The sequence below is a fragment of the Nycticebus coucang genome, chromosome 19 (genome assembly GCF_027406575.1).
Source record: "Nycticebus coucang isolate mNycCou1 chromosome 19, mNycCou1.pri, whole genome shotgun sequence".
NCBI classification, from domain to species: Eukaryota; Metazoa; Chordata; class Mammalia; order Primates; family Lorisidae; genus Nycticebus; species Nycticebus coucang.
Window position 1 is genome coordinate 17,298,609 of NC_069798.1, and position 14,230 is coordinate 17,312,838.

Here is a 14,230-nt window from a genome sequence, read left to right on the forward strand (position 1 = left end):
TCTGCTATATTTCTCAGTCACCTGATGATTTTGATGCACAGTTTGATGAACTTTTGCAATAGTTTCATCAGTATGCATGTTACTGTCTACCCTAACCTCTCTTCATCAGTAGGGCTTCCTATCTCCTAAGAAAAATGTTTAATCCATTTGTACATTGCCCTTTTTCTTCATGGCATTATCCCCATAAACTTAGATCAACATAACCATGATTTCACTTCCACGCTTGCCAAGTTTAATAAAATCTTTACAGATTTTTGTTTGTTTCTCTAATTCAAGCTATGGCATTCTCACTATGGCACACAAAAACACACAACAATAATGAACACCGCTCAGCAAGACACCATCATATGTCAACAGAAACACAACTCTGAGATGCTGATATACCAAGGTTATGAAACTTTATTAAGTTGTTTGTACAGTGCTGCCAATATAAGCATATCTGGAAAGTTTACAAACTTAATTATCAGACTTGTATGCCCAAAATTCACCTGCACATTGAATGCAATCACTTTCAAGACCCTACTTGTCATTAAAGCAAAAATTGGTGAGCTGATGCTAAAATTAATATGGAAATGCAAAGCACCCTAAATATCCGAAATAACCTTGAAAAAGAACAAAGATAAAAATCCATACCTTCCCATTTTAAAAATTACTCCACACCTACAGCAATAAAGATAGTACAGTACTGTTGCAGGGATAGACATATATAAATGTAATAAAATTGAAAATCCAGAAATACACCCTTCTGTTTATGGTCAGTAGATATTCAGTAAGGTGATAAGCCAACTCAACAGGAGAAAGAATAGTGTTTTCAACAAATAATCCTAGAACAACTAGGTACAAAAGAATATGGAACCGCCTCATATCACATACAGAAACTAAACTAAGACCTAAAACTATAAAGTTCATAGAAAAAAACATAGATATTATTCTTCATAACCAGAGATTAGACAAAGATTTCTTAGATATGATACCAAAAGTTCATCAGCCATAAAAAAGTAAATAAATAATTATTGGGTTTCATCAAAATTTAAATCTTTTGTGTTTGAAAGACCACCATGAAGAAAGTGAAAAGACAACTCACAGAATGGGAGGAAATTTTTGCCAATCCTATATCTGATAAGGGACTAGTATTCAGAATACATAAAGAACTCTTACGATTCAATAAAAGACAAATAACCAATTAAAATATGATATTTCAATAGACATTTCTTCAAAGAAGATATTGAAATGTATAATTATGAACATGAAAAAAATGCTCAACATCATTAGCCATCAGGGAAATATAAAACAAAAACCATAATGAGATACCACTGCACCCCCACTAGGATAGCTACAATAAAAAAGACAGACAATACTGAGTATTGTCCAGGATGTAGAGGAATTGGCACCTTCATATGTTGCTGGTGTGAATGTGAAATAGCACAGCTGCTTTGGAATGTATTTTGGCAGTTTTTCAAAATGTGAAGCATACAGTTACTATATAATGCAGCAATTCCATTCTTGGGTATACAAACTGGTACACTCAAGAGAAATGAAAACATATGACTACACAAAAATTTGCATATCAATGGTATAAAATACTCATACCAGAATGATTCATAACAGCCAAAAAGGGAAACAATTCAAATGTCCATCACTTAATTAACAGATTAAAAAAATGCAGTATATCCATATAAGGGAATATTATTCAGCCATAAAAGGAGTGGAGTACTGGTAGAGACTACAACATCAATAACACTTGAAAGTGTTGTACTAGGTGAAAGAAGCTAGTCACAAAAGACTATACACCACATGATTCTGTTCAGGTGAAAGTCAGAACAGGGAAATCAATAAAACACAAAGTACATTAGTGGTTGCTTAGAGCAGAGGGTCAGGGTGGTTGGGTGGGGAATAGATGGAGATAATGGAATAATAGCTAGAAAGTTTCTTTCGAAGTGATAAAAATATTTTTAAATTGACAGTGATGATGTTTGCACATATCCGTGACTATACTAAAAACCATCGAATTATACACTTTAAATGGATTGATTGGCATTATATTGCAATAGATCTGTTTAGAAAATAGCAGAGATATAGTATATATTTGAATGGAGTACTGATACTACAACAGGATGAAACTAAAAACATTATACTCAGTGAAAGAAGCCAGTCACAAGGCCACATATTATGCAATTTCGTTTATATAAATAATCCAGAATAGGCAAATCCATACAGACTAAAGGTAGATTAGTGGTTGCCAGGGGCTTGGGGGAGGGTGGAACGAGGGTGACTGCAAATGGGTATGGGGTAATGAAAACGTTCTAGAACAGATAGTAATGATGGCAGCACAACTTTGTGACCCTACTAAAAAAACACTGAATAGTACACTTTTTAAAAAGAGTGCATTTTGTGTTATGTAACTTGTATATCAATTTAAAAAAAAAAAAAGAAGAAGAAGAAGACAAGGCATCTACAAATAATCATCTAAGACAAAGCATCAATTATCAGCTCTGGCAGTAGAGCAATTGTTCAATTCTATTAAGCCCGTTCTGAAAGGAAGTGAACAATTTTGTTTTATTCCTAAATACTAAGACAAAAGATTCATTCTCTACATATACATCTATAGATTTATACTATATTCTGCAAAGTATCTTGAAATAAAAATGAAATTATTTTCTTAGATCTGCCTCCAGAACATGGGCCTTGGCTGGGAATCTGCCTTAGAGGAGGCCCCCACCCTGGCACTTGAAGGATCCATGAAACCTAGGAGGCCTTAGCCCAGGAAAGAGAGACCAGGGCTGGTGTGGTCCTCACTGTAGTTCTTGGCCAGTCAACTCATTCACCCTTTCTTGAGTTTCCTAAACAGGAAAGGAGACTTAGCCCTTCATGGATCGATGTCTCCAGTCTCCTCCAGCTCTGTCATTCAGCATCTTTGAGCTGCAGGAAAGCTCGCCTGGCGCAATGATGCTTTCACAACATGAGGCCGGCAGACTGACATCTTTTTAGGAAACCCAACAAATAAAAACAGAACAACAAACCCCACTACAGTGACTACAGACTAAACCTACTTTGTCCTAATCCTCCTTAGCGAAACCCAATCTTTTCTTATTCCTTCAAAGGCATCAGAATGACACCAAATGAATAAGCATAGTCATCTCCAAAGTGAGACTAATCAGGACAACTGCCTCCGATGCTGAGGACTCAGTGCTCAGTGCTCAGTGCCTGAGGGGCTGGGCCTGGGTGGAACCATGGAAGATACAGTGAAGCCACTCAGAGGCTTGATCATCTACACATGCATACACAATCGCCCTTCCTTCCCATGTGTCCCAGCAATGGGCTGGCTCCTGCCCATTTTCATTCTCTTCCTCTTTCTCCTATGGCTGTCCCTCTCATGGGGCTAAAGAGGAATGGGGAGAGGGGAGGGAAGACATAGGGGTAGACTAGCCACAGACTCCACTCCTCTTGGAATGTGGTAGGGAATGAGAACTCCCTGGAAACGAGATGCTTTGTGAACCAAGCATGGTCAGGACATGCTGGTAAAGAGCTGGACTTTGCATCCCAGTACCCATGTTGGAATCCTGGCTCTGCCGCCTCTGGGAGTGTGATTTTGGAGCCTACATTTAATCTCTGTGAATTTTGGTTTCCTCATCTGTAAACTGGTTATCTAAATTCTTACTTCAAAAAGTTGGGAGGAATTAAATGAAATAATACATGTTTGTTAAATGGTTGATATTATTTGTTAATAATAATGATAAAATCTGCACTCATAATCCCTCCATGTTAATCACATTTCCCCTTCAGTATTTCTAACTTAGCTATAAAATGGTCTATCCAAATAAATTCTTGGAATTAACACAATCCAATGAATAATTATTATGGTCCACATTACAAACCTAGGGATCAGACAGAACCATTTTCCCATTTTGAACCAAATGTGTACCACTTATGGGACCCCAGGAAAGTAATCTTCCTAAATCTCAGTTTTCTTGGATAAAGAATGTGGACTTCAATAAGATAACATGTTTAAAGTCCTTAGAAGTGTACCTGGGAAACAACTGGTATAAATAAACGACCATAGTAACTTCCCTCTCCTTGTCCTTGTATATATTCATTTTTTATTCCTATTTCTTGGATAATCCAAATCAATTAAATTATTCTGACAGTTTAACAGCCAACGATCTCATGAATAATTGATTTATCTATGGTAAATAGCACAGAAAGTAAAAGTAGCTGACATGTACAAACTGTGTACCCCATAAATATGCACAATTATGACATATCAGTAAAAACTGGGGTTGAACTTCAAACATCTAAGGACACTGGTAACCAGATCTCTACTGGGCCGCTTCTTAGGAGGGGTGCTGACCCTGAAGGCATGGGAGAGCGGGTCAGGATGAGAAAATGAACAGGAAGAAGGGCAGAGCAGAGAAAACTGAAATTCACTAAGAACCAGCTGGAACACATGTGGTTGTGTGGGCCCCTTCCCATCTCTGAACCTTCTCCCTGGCTGCCTGGCTGAGTGCTCTCATTGCAGAACTGTACCTGCTTCTGGGCCCAGGGTTCATGCAGTGGAAGGAAGTGGTCATCGGGGTCTGGAACTTTTGGCCCAGTCCACTCAGTGACCCAGAAGCGTTGTGACATTGTGCATGACCTGCAACACAGTCACAAGAATAAACACAGCATCTGTGCACTTCCAACTTCCCCATCTGCCACAAGCTACTCCTGGGCCCATCCTCAGGGTATGAAGGGTGTGAGGAGTGGAATTCTGGGAAATGTAGTTCAGCTTAGCCAAGCGAACACAGAATGACACCACCATGTGAGACAATAAAGATTTATTGCTATAACTCACTTATAAAAAAAAAACATGCTATAGAAAATTGTCTCCAGGCTTTACCAAGTCTCTCTCTCTCTCCTGCTCTAACTTCACACTTCCTTTAGAAGTATTCAGTTTTGCCTTTCATTTTTTCCCCATGTAAATGAAGAAATAAATTTCTCTAATTTACTAAAATATATCTCCCAAAGGGACCACAGGAGGCAGGAAATTAAGCTGTAATGTTGGAATCATTTTACCACACCAACTTTACCCTACAAATGTAAATTTAGGGAATTCCACTTGTCAAAGTCCTCTTTGAAGGTTTGAATAATTGGAATTCCAATTATTCTTAACCACAGTATTCAGGCCTATGTTCTTCTTAAGATCTAGATAGACTTCATTTTTTCTACCTACTAAAATTTCCCAAAGTGAATATTGACACATTGTGCTTTTAAAATGTTTTTTGCTCATATCCCGAGATGGCTGCAAAATCTTCCATGATAACCAAAGCACTGAGAATTGTCTCACATTTGAATCAGTATAAACTGGTAGTAAAAATACACTCAGCAAAAAGGAATCATTGTACTTGCTACCAATCACTTCAATACCTGAGACATCTTCTTTTTTACTAATAGCTATTCCTAATGTTTATAACGTCAAAACAGATAGCAAAGAATATAAAGGAAAATCACAGTATCTGGAAAGCATTCTTTTGTACAGGCTGAATACAATATAAATTATACACTCTTATTCCACTTTCAAAAGATGGAGTTAATGTTTAAAACTGTGCTACACGTATTGTATTGTTACATAATTTTCTTTGGTTTTCTGTTTCATACATTACACTGTTATCAAATAGCTACACTATGTTTTTGTGAACTCTATCAATTCTTCCGTCAATTTTGCAAGAGAAAGTGAGAGCGTTGCATGAAAACCTTCCTTAAATTGACATATCTCAATGGAGTAGGGAGAATCAAGAAAGCCTTAGTATTATCTTTAGAAAATGTATATATTATCACTGACAGTATTTGCTGAGCACCTTGGTGCTGCATGTGATGCATCTTGTCTTCCATATGTTAAAAATCTAAATCCAACATTATTGTCTCGGATGAATGTATTAAAAAAATGGGAAGAAGGAATTAAAATTGTCACGTTTAACATGAGGCACACACAGAGTTTGCTGAGCATTTTTTATATCTTAACTCATTTAATCCATGCAAAAACTAAGGGTAAAGAGCATCAGTATTGTACTCAAGTTTCCAAAATTAATAGGTGGAAGAGTTGTTATTCATGCTCTGATACCAGGTCTATTTGTTCTAATACATCCGTGGTTCTCAAATGGTGGCAAGTCTGTCCCCCAAGGGACATCTGTCAATATCTGGAAACATTCTTGATCATGGTGACTGTCGGAATGCCGTTGTCATCCAGTAGGAGGAGGCTAGGGATATTGCTAGTCACCCAAAAATGTGCATCACCCCATCACACTGATTATCCTGTCCGAAGTGTCAACAGTGCTGAGTTTGAGAACCCTGCATGACATCATGTCACAGATGGGGACACTGATGAGATGTAACAAAATGCCACATGCCAGACATGAGTAGACAGCTAGGTGTATGTTTTGTGATTACTTGAAACAAAATCACTACATGGATTTTTTGATCATAATTTAATAGCACAACCCATGGTGAAAGGAAGTGAATGAGAAACATGTTGGGTGATAGAAACAAACCACTCTGGAATAAACTTTTAGTTTTATGTTTCTCACCCCCTGCAATAGTTTCCAAAGCACACAGTCCACTGTTGTAAGAAATAATTATTTTCTAAAAAAGCCTATTTAACTTCTGCCTTTCCTCCCCTAATTTTAAATTCTAGAATTTTCAGAACTGACAGGGCAAGTAAGTGGCATTGAATCAATGGGTTCAAAGTTCACAGTCTTTACATCCATAAGGTATTGTAGGTTTTGTATCAGGTTAATAACAGTTTTATACGTAGTATGTAAGTATGCAAACAGTATGCAAGACTGTTTGCCATCTGTATGTGAGGAAAAGGACCAAAAGGGGCAAAAAATAATTCCTAATCCATTGGGTGGCCGTATGTCCTAGGCAAGGTTCTCTGCAAATTAGCCTAATGCTCCCCGGTTTCTCTTTGCCTCTCTGGATGTAACAGCAGGCTCATCTCCCCTCCCTCCTTCCCTCCCTCTCTCCTAATCTCCCTCCCTTGATTTTTTCCTTCCTTCCCCCCTTCCTTTCTTCATTCCTTCTTTCTTTCATATAAAGCTGATAATGATAAAATTAGCAGGAGCCAGATATAGTCAGGAAATTTTTGCAAGGTTGGTTAGAACCCATTCCACATGTTGACCACCAGGGCACACCTGAGCTCCATGGTCTCTTCTTCCAGGTCTGCAGGGTCGGGCCATTTGCTCTGGGGTGGGTTTCATGGCTCCACTTCCTGTGGATTCACTTGCTCTGCAGGAGCCACTTAGATTGCAGGTTAACACTTGACATCTTGGAAGAACTACTAAACGGCTGAATGATGGGTGACCACCGAGGAGAAAGCCTACGTGACCCGCCGGGCAGTTGCAATGGCACCACTTGAAGCAAATCTTCCTTCTAATTAACCTCTCAGCTTCTTCCTCTTCCCATAGGCAGGATACTGGGCAGGACCATGGGACTTCGACAGTGCTAATCTTTTTCTATTTACACAGTACATATAGGCAGGAAAAAAAAAAAAAACAGTGAAAGGAAAAAGACTCATTGGATTTACATTTCTTTTTTTTTTTTTATTGTTGGGGATTCATCGAGGGTACAATAAGCCAGGTTACACTGATTGCAATTGTTAGGTACAGTCCCTCTTGCAATCATGTCTTGCCCCCATAAAGTGTGACACACACCAAGGCCCCACCCCCCTCCCTCCGTCCCTCTTTCTGCTTCCCCCCCCATAACCTTAATTGTCATTAATTGTCCTCATATCAAAATTGAGTATATAGGATTTACATTTCTAACCAAGATGAATAATCAAGATTTACCTTATGCTGGAACAACCAAAACAGGCACAGAATATATCAAATGTCAGTTTATAAACACTACAGCCAGTCAAGGAAGACAGTATCCTTGACAGAGGGTGAGAAAAAGAGCCCTGAGATGTCCCTAGCTGATTGCCTTGAGAGAGTTTCCAGGCCACCAGAGAGGAAGGGAGGCCTGTGACAGAGCTCTGCGGATTTCCCAGTGGAGTGGATGCTGCTGAAAGTCCAAGAAGACCAAGAGATTTGGAGTTCCCAGGACAGAGTAACAAAAATGAGAGAGCTGAACAGAGAGAGATCTGGAGATCTGCAGAGGGTCTCCCTTTGAGCATTTAGTTCAGTATTAATCCTATATGCATAGAAGGAAATCCCTAGTAGAAGGGCAGAAGAATTGGAAAGGATTGAAGGTAACAGTGCCCAGAGCTCATATAAATCTAGAAATACTCCTGATCCTAGTAACTGAGGCTAGAAAACCTAAAGATTTACAAACACTGGGTAAAGTACTCAGAAAAGTCTTGTCTCTGTAGGTAGCCCTAGACTGAGCACAGCTCTGGCCTTAACTAACAAACCTTACAATCAAGATCCCAGAGGATTAACACTCTTCTAAGCAAGTTAACTGCATCCCAGGACAAAGATAAAGACCACTTATAAGAATTTTAAAAATATCTCTTATTAAAAAGATAAAATTGACAATGTCTGGCATCCAGTGAAAAATATCAGTCAGGCAAAGAAGCAGGAAAATATGAATCACTTTGAGGGGCTGGATTAATTGAGACAAACTCAGAACTGACAGAGCTATTGTAATTAGCAGACAAGGACAATTAAATCAGTTTCCATATATTCAAAAGGATTAGGGAAGACAGTGGAGATATAAATAACCAAACGATACTCCTGGAAATGATGTGTGAGAATGAAAATACATTGTGCCTGTGGCTTAGTGGGTCAGAGCACCAGCCCCATACTCCAAGGGTGGCGGGTTCAAACCTGGCCCCATCCAAACTGCAACAAAAAATAGCTGGGCATTAAGGTGGTGCCTGTAGCTCAAAGGAGTAGGGCGCTGGCTCCATATTCCAGAGGTGGCGGGTTCAAGCCCAGCCCTGGCCAAAAACTGCAAAAAAAAACAAAAAACAAAAAAAACATTGAACGGGATTAATGTCAGATTAGAAAATGAAGAAGAGAAGATTAGTGAATTTAAGAAACATCAAAAAATAAAACACAGAGAGAAAATAGAATTAGAAAAAATGAACAGAGCATCAGTGATATGTTGGACAACTTCTGGCAGCCTAATGCATGCGCAATGAAAAATTTTGAAGACAGTCAAGTACAAAATATTTGACCACTGTGGGACGGTAATTGGTGGGACCACACCTATGGTGCATCTTACAAGGGTACATGTGAAATTTACTAAGTGTAGAATATAAATGTCTTAACACAATAACTATGAAAATGCCGGGAAGGCTATGTTAACCAGTTAGATGAAAATATTTCAAATTGTATATAAAACCAGCACATTGTACCCCATGATTGCATTAACGTACACAGCTATGATTTAATAAAAAAAAATAATAAAGAAATGAACAAATAGGAAAAGGTGACCAAATTAAACCCAAAGTAAGCAGAAGGAAAAAAATTATGAAGATCATAGTGGACAGCAATAAATTAGAAAGCTAAAAGAAAAAAATCAATGAAACCAAAAGCTTTCTTTTAAGATCAATAAAACATAAAACTCCAGCCAGATTGATTTTTAAAATAGGTGGCACAAATTACAATAGTAACATTGAAAGAAGTGACACTGCTAGAGATTCTACCTGTTTGAAGGAAATGTTATGTATAATTTTTATAGCAAATTTGACAACTTTATAGGAAATGGTCACATTTCTCAAAAGATGCAAACTACCAAACTTCATTTAAGAAGAAACAGATAACCTGAATGCTCGTATATCTATTAAAGAAATTGTATTTGTGCTTTAAAAATGTCCACAAAGAAAACTCCAAACCCAGGTGGCTTCATTAGCAACTTCTACCACACATTTCAAATAGAAATAATGCAATTTTACTTCCAGAATATTAAAAAGGAGAGACTGGTAACCTAATTTATTTTTTTTATTAAATCATAGCTGTTGTTTTGGCACAGTAACTGAGATAACGCCGGAAAGGCTATGTTAACCACTGTGATAAAAATGTGTCAAATGGTTTATGAAGTGAGTGTATGATGCCCCATGATCATATCATTGTATACAGTTATGATTTAATAAAAAAATTAAAAAAAAAATAAATAAATCATAGCTGTGTACATTAATACGATCATAGGGCACCATACACTGGTTTTATACACCGTTTGACACATTTTCATCACACTGGTTAACACAGCCTTCCTGGCATTTTCTTAGTTATTGTGTTAAGACATTTACATTCTACATTTACTAAGTTTCACATATACCCTTGTAAGATGCACCGCAGGTGTAATCCTACCAATCACCTCCCTCCACCCACCTCCCCCTACCCTCCTTTACCCCCTCCCCCCTATTCTTAGGTTATAACTAGGTTACAGCTTTCAGGTGAAAGCCATAATTAGTTTCATAGTAGGGCTGAGTACATTGGATAGTTTTTCTTCCATTCTTGAGATACTTTACTAAGAATATGTTCCGGCTCCATCCATGTAAACATGAAAGAGGTAAAGTCTTCATCTTTCTTTAAGGCTGCATAATATTCCATGGTGTACATATACCACAATTTATTAATCCATTTGTGGATCCATGGGCAATTGGGCTTTTTCCATGACTTAGCAATTATGAATTGGGCTGCAATAAACATTCTGGTACAAATATCTTCTTATGATGTGATTTTTGGTCTTCTGGGTATATGCCTAGAAGAGGAATTATAGAATTGAATGGCAGATCTATTTTTAGATCTCTAAGTGTTCTCCAAACATTTTCCAAAAGGAATGTATTAATTTGCATTCCCACCAGCAGTGTAGAAGTATTCCCTTTTCTCCACATCCACGCCAACATCTCTGGTCTTGGGATTTTGTGACATAGGCTAATCTTACTGGAGTTAGATGATATCTCAAAGTAGTTTTGATTTGCATTTCTCTGATGATTAAAGATGATGAGCATTTTTTCATGTCTATAGGCCGTGCACCTGTCTTCTTCAGAGAAGTTTCTCTTCAAGTCCCTTGCCCAGCCTGTGATGGAATCACTTGTTCTTTTCTTGCTTATACGTTTGAGTTCTCTGTGGATTCTGGTCATTAAACCTTTGTCGGAGACATAACCTGCAAATATCTTCTCCCATTCTGAGGGCTGTTTGCTTGCTTTACTTACTGTGTTCTTGGCTGTGCAGAAGCTTTTTAGTTTGATCAGGTCCCAGTAGTGTATTTTTGAAGCTGCTTCAATTGCCCGGGGTGTCCTCCTCATAAAATACTCGCCCAGACCGATTTCTTCAAGGGTTTTCCCTGCTCTCCCCTCTAGTATTTTTATAGTTTCATGTCTTAAGTTTAAATATTTAATCCAGTGAGAGTCTATCTTAGTTAATGGTGAAAGGCGTGGGTCCAGTTTCAGTCTTCTACAGGCAGCCAGCCAGTTCACCCAGCACCATTTGTTAAATAGGGAATTTTTCCTCACTGAATGTTTTTAATTGGCTTGTCAAAGATCAAATAATGGTAAGTAGCTGGATTCATCTCTTGGCTCTCTATTCTGTTCCAGACATCTACTTCTCTGTTTTTGTGCCAGTATCAAGCTCTTTGGATCACTATTGATTTATAGAATAGTCTGAGGTCTGGTAGTGTGATTCCTCCTGCTTTGTTTTTATTTCTGAGTAATGTCTTGGCTATTCAAGGTTTTTTCTGATTCCATAAAAACCAAAGTATTATTTTTTCAAGATATTTAAAGTATGACAGTGGAGCTATAATAGGGATTGCATTAAAATTGTATATTGCTTTCGGTAGTATGGACATTTTAACAATGTTGATTCTTCCCAGCCATGAGCATGGTATGTTTTTCCATTTGTTAACATTTTCAGCTATTTCTTTTCTTAGAGTTTCATAGTTCTCTTTATAGAGATCTTTTACGTCCTTTGTTAGATAAACTCCCAAATATTTCATCTTCTTTGGCGCTACTGTGAATGAAATAGAGTCCTTAACAGTTTTTTCAGTTTGACTATTGTTGGTATATAAAAGGCTACCGATTTATGAATGTTGATTTTGTAAACTGAGATGCTGCTGTATTCCTTGATCACTTCTAAGAGTTTTGTAGTAGAATCCCTGGTGATTTCCAGATATACAACCATGTCATCTGCGAAGACCGAAAATTTGATCTCTTCTGACCCTATATGGATATCCTTGATCGACTTTTCTTCCCTAATTGCGGGGGCTAAAACTTCCGTTACAATGTTAAAGAGCAGTGGAGACAATGGGCAGCCTTGTCTGGTTCCTGATCTGAGTGGAAATGATTTCAATTTAACTCCATTCAATACGATATTGGATGTGGGTTTGCTGTAGATGGCCTCTATCAGTTTAAGAAATGTCCATTCTATACCGATTTCCTTAAGTGTTCAGATCATGAAGGGATGGTGGATATTATCAAAAGCTTTTTCTGCATCAATTGAGAGAATCATATGGTCTTTGGTTTTTAATTTGTTTATGTGCTGAATTATACTTATAGATTTACAGATATTGAACCAGCCTTGAGACCCTGGGATAAAACCGACTTGGTCATGGTGTATAATTTATTTGATGTGTTGCTGGATTCTATTTGTTAGGATCTTGTCAAATATTTTTGCATCTATATTCATTAGTGATATCGGTCTATAATTTTCTTTTCTTGTTGGGTCTTTTCCTGGTTTGGGGATCAGGGTGATGTTTGCTTCATAGAATGTGTTGGGTAGTCTTCCTTCTTTTTCTACATTTTGGAACAGGTTGAATAATATAGGTACTAATTCCTCTTTAAATGTTTGGTAGAATTCTGACGTGAAACCATCTGGTCCCGGGCTTTTCCTTTTAGGGAGGTTTTGTATGGTTGATGCTATTTCCGAACTTGATTTGGGCCTGTTCAACATTTCCACTTGATTCTGGCTAAGTCTTGGAAGGTGACGGGCTTCTAAGTATTGGTCAATTTTCTTCAGATTTTCATATTTCTGACAATAAAGTTTCTTGTAGTATTCATTACGGATTTTTTGAATTGCTGAGGAGTCTGTTGTTATTTCGTCTTTGTCGTTTCTGATTGATGAAATTAGAGATTTTACTCTTTTTTTCCTGGTTAGGTTAGCCAAAGGTTTATCTATTTTATTGACCTTTTCAAAAAATCAACATTTTGATTTATTGATCTGTTGTATAATTCTTTTGTTTTCAATTTCATTTAATTCTGCTCTAATTTTGGTTATTTCTTTTCTTCTTCTGGGTTTGGGGTTGGAATGTTCTTCCTTTCCCAGTTGCTTGAGATGACTCATTAAGTTGTTAATGTCCTCTCTTTCCGTTCTCTTGAGGAAGGATTGCAGTGCTATAAATTTCCCTCATATGACTGCCTTTGCAGTATCCCAGAGGTTCTGATAATTTGTGCCTTCATTGTTGTTTTTATCTGAAAATTTGGCAATTTCCTTCTTAATCTCATCTCTGACCCAGCCATCATTCAGCATAAGGTTATTTAACTTCCATGTTTTTGTATGAGTATGCAGATTCCTGTTGTTACTGAGCTCAACTTTTATTCCATGGTGGTCCAAGAAGATGCAAGGAATAATTTCTATTCCTTTAAATTTACTGAGGTTAGACTTGTGACCTAAGATGTGATCGATTTTGGAGTATGTTCTGTGGGCTGATGAGAAGTATGTGTATTCAGTTTTGTTGGGATGAAATGTTCTGTAGATGTCTGCTAAATCCAAATGTTGAATGGTTAGGTTTAAATCTAAGATTTCTTTGCTCAGCTTCTTATTGGAGGATCAATCCAAGACTGCCAAGTGAGTGTTGAAATCTCCAACTATTACAGAGCTGGAGAAAATCTAGTTGCTCATGTCCGTTAGAGTTTCTTTTATAGATTGAGGTACATTCTTGTTGGGTGCATAGATATTAATAATTGAAATCTCATTATACTGAGTATTACCCTTAACAAATATGAAGTGATCATTCTTATCCTTCCTTACTTTTGTTGGTTTAAAGCCTATTGTATCTGCAAATAAAATTGCAACACCTGCTTTTTTCTGATTACCATTTGCCTGAAATATGGATGACCATCCTTTCACCCTGAGTCTATATTTGTCTTTTAAGGTAAGATGTGACTCTTGTATGCAGCAAATATCTGGCCTGAGTTTTTGTATCTTGTCAGCTAACCTGTGCCTTTTTAGAGGACAGTTTAAGCCATTCACATTAATGGAGAATATTGATATGTCTGGTAAAATTTGGGGTATCGAGTTTTTCAAAAGTCCAGTGG